Source organism: Nematolebias whitei, chromosome 11 (assembly GCF_014905685.2).
Source record: "Nematolebias whitei isolate Nwh7 chromosome 11, NemWhi1, whole genome shotgun sequence".
Taxonomy (NCBI): domain Eukaryota; kingdom Metazoa; phylum Chordata; class Actinopteri; order Cyprinodontiformes; family Rivulidae; genus Nematolebias; species Nematolebias whitei.
Window position 1 is genome coordinate 48,436,067 of NC_056508.1, and position 3,503 is coordinate 48,439,569.

The window sequence follows — 3,503 nt, forward strand, 5'->3', positions numbered from 1 at the left end:
TCCACGACGTGACGCCGACTTGTTCCACGACGAGACGCCGGATCGTTCCACGACGTGACGCCGACTTGTTCCACGACGTGACGCCGGATCGTTCCACGACATGACGTCCACGACGTGACGCCGACTTGTTCCACGACGAGACGCCGGATCGTTCAACGACGTGACGCCGAATCGTTCAATGACTTGACGCCGACTCGTTCCATGACGTGACGTCTGATCGTTCAACGACGTGACGCCGGATCGTTCCATGACGTGACGCCGACTCGTTCCACGACGTGACGCCGACTCGTTCCACGACGTGACGTCCACGACGTGACGTCCACGACGTGACGTCCACGATGTGACGCCGACTCGTTCCACGACATGACGCTGACTCGTTCCACGACATGACGCTGACTCGTTCCACGACGTGACGCCAGATTGTTTCACGTCGTGACGTCCACGATGTGACGCCGACTCGTTCTTTTGACGACGTGACACCGACTCATTCGGCAACATTCTGACCCGAGTCTGTGGAAATAGTTTTGCACTAAAGAAACGCTCGACTCGTTTCCTTCATCTCAGTGTTCAATAAGCAAAAAGGGCCGAGTCTCCGAGTGTCAGGTTTTATTTTATACCGACGACTAAAAGATGTTCGTTTCAGTAATCCAGTAATCCTGTTCGAGAAACAGATTGAGACTTGTTTTACTGCAGTCATCACGTTTTACTCCACGTTTATTAATCATTCCTGAACGGGACGAACATGATCAAAAGTAAAATAAAGAATTTATTTTAAATTAATGAGGTCCACTGATGTCAGACATCAATCATATCTACTCTTAAGTTTCTACATCAAACATTTCTTACTTGATATTATTTTAGAATATTTTTTATATAATTTGTTTTGTTTTGCAGTAAATTATGTTTTTACTTTAATCAGCTCATCTTTTTAGATGAAAACACGTTTTCTTGCTCGTTCAAATGTTTCTCATTCTTTCTTAGATTTTTGTTGGTTTGTTTGTACAAATAAAAACACAAACATCAAAACAAACAACAAAATAAAACAAACAAATCTGTTTTTATTGGATGGAACGAGCAAAAGCTGTTTGTACCAATAAAGGTCTGTTTTGTCCATCACACAAGGCGTTTGAGTTTGTTTCAAAAACAAAATTTGTAATCATGTAAGAGGTTAGTCAATAAAAAATAATTAAAATTAAAAATATATAGTTTAAAGTGAATTTTAAATAAAATGTTTAATATTGTGTTATCCTGTGCAGAGATGAATTCTGAGTCCAGTTCGGTGGCCTCAGGATCCATCTCTGCTCTTTGCAGATGATGTGATGACATCATCGTGCCGTGATCTTCAGCTCTCACTGGAGCGGTTCACAGCTGGGATGAGAACCAGCACCTCCAGATCTGAGACCATGGTCCTCAGTCAGAAAAGGGTGGATTGTTCTCTTCAGGTCGAGGGTGAGGTTCTGCCTCAAGTGGAGGAGTTCAAGTATCTCGGGGTTTTGTTCACGAGTGAGGGAAGAATGGAGCGTGAGATTAACAGACGGATAGGTGCAGCATCTGCAGTTTTGCAAACTGTTCTGGTCCGTTGTGAAGAAGGAGCTGAGCTCTCTGTTTACAGGTCGGTCTACGTTCCTCCCCTCACCTCTGGTCATGAACTCTGTAGAGACTGAAAGAATGAGATCGTGGATCCAGGAGGTTGAAATGAGTTTCCTCTGCAGGGTAGCTGGACTCTCCCTCAGAGACAGGGTGAGAAGTTCAGTTATCAGGAGAGAATCAGAGTAGAACCGCTGCTCCTCCACATCCAGAGGAGCCAGTTGAGGTGGTTCATCTGGTAAGGATGCTCTCATGGTGCCTCCCTCAGGAGGTGCTTCAGGCATGTCTGACTGGGAGGAGACCCAGTGGAAGACCCAGGACACGTTGGAGAGACTGTCTCTGTTGGTTTGGGAACACCTTGGAGTCCTCCCAGAAGAGGTGCTGTGGAGAGAGATGTGTGGACCTCCCTGATCAAGATGCTGCCCCCGAGTCCTGAGTCCAGAACAAGAGGAAGATGATGGATGGATGTTTTATGTTTGTGTGTTCACATGTTCACTTTGTAATGTGTGAGCTCCATGAGACTCCAGTGTGTGGTCCACAAACTGACCTGCAGAAGCAGACGTGATGTGTTGCACGTAAGATGCCACATAAGCATGTCGGGCCACTTTCTCCTGCAGTGTGAAGCTTTACCAGCACTTGAAGTTTGATAGGGACACTGTGAGTTTGGACCTACGACCAAACCACGTGTCCCGCCTGCTCTTGAGAACTGAAGCCAGCAGGAAACTTCACAGGAGCTACCGTGTTGTATTTCTAGTACCAGCTGCTGCGTACTGGTGAACTGGGCCTATAAGTCCCGCCTACTCACCCGCACAGTCATGGAGTCCGGTGTGTGCCGTGATGTGCGCTCTTACTTTTATTGACATTTGGAGTTACCATAGCAACAATATTTGCAAAGACGCCATTTGTCTCAGAAAACTGACTGTACCTCAGTCATCCTTTGAGCTCCTGAGCTGAAAGTTAGTACGGTTGTAGCTGAGAGTGAGTTGTTACAGTCCTGGTGCAAATCAAATATCCAAGATGGCCGCCTTAGCTAACAAGGAAAATATGACTCGGCCATTTTTCGAGCTGTTCAGCTGCAGCTGGGTGTACTGGTAGCTGAGAGCAAACCCCAACACACAGTGCTGTCAAATTAACAATTGAAATCAGCAGCATGGCCGTCGCCGTCACTTTCTCCAGGATCTTTCTAGTTTATGTTTATTGTTGTGTGAAAACAAAAGCGTTTTAATTTGTTGAGGCCTTCCTGTCGTTTGCGGCGCACACGAAGCCTTCGGTCAAAAGTTAGAGAAGCTTTGGTTCACAAGCCAACGAGCAGGTACACGACGCTTAAGTTGGGAGCAAATTGGTTAAAAAGAATTCCTTTTGTTTGTTTGTTCCAGATTTATTTAAACTTGTTTAAAAACCGGAGTTGGACCTTTGAGTGTTTTGTCTTTTTTTTCATGTATCTTTATTCTTCCAGGAAGTCTCATTGAGCCACGAGAACTCATTTTCAAGAGAGACCGGTTTAGGGAGCAGATGGGGGTTAAGGGCCTTGCTCATGGGCCCAGAGTGGAGCGAATGAAGGTGGGGGCAGGTGTGGGTGCTTCACCTACCCCACCCACATTTTTGATGTTGTCGGTGCCGGGGCTTGAACCGGCGGTCTTCCGATCACAGGCCTTCTCTAGCCTCTGCGCCACCACTCCCCCCAATGTTTGTTGGTCGATGAGTCTTGGAACGTTTGAGGAGGTGAGGCCTCCGGAGCCAAATGAGTCATTTGGGATTGAAAACACGTTTGATTTGTTTCGATATGACGAGATAGTTGTCGTCTAAAATGCAAATGCTTGAAGTCAGATTTTTGCATGTTCTTGGGGAAAACGCTGGTCTGCAGTCAGACTGAAGGGACCGAACAAGGATGGAGAAGGTTCTTCTCTGCATCACCG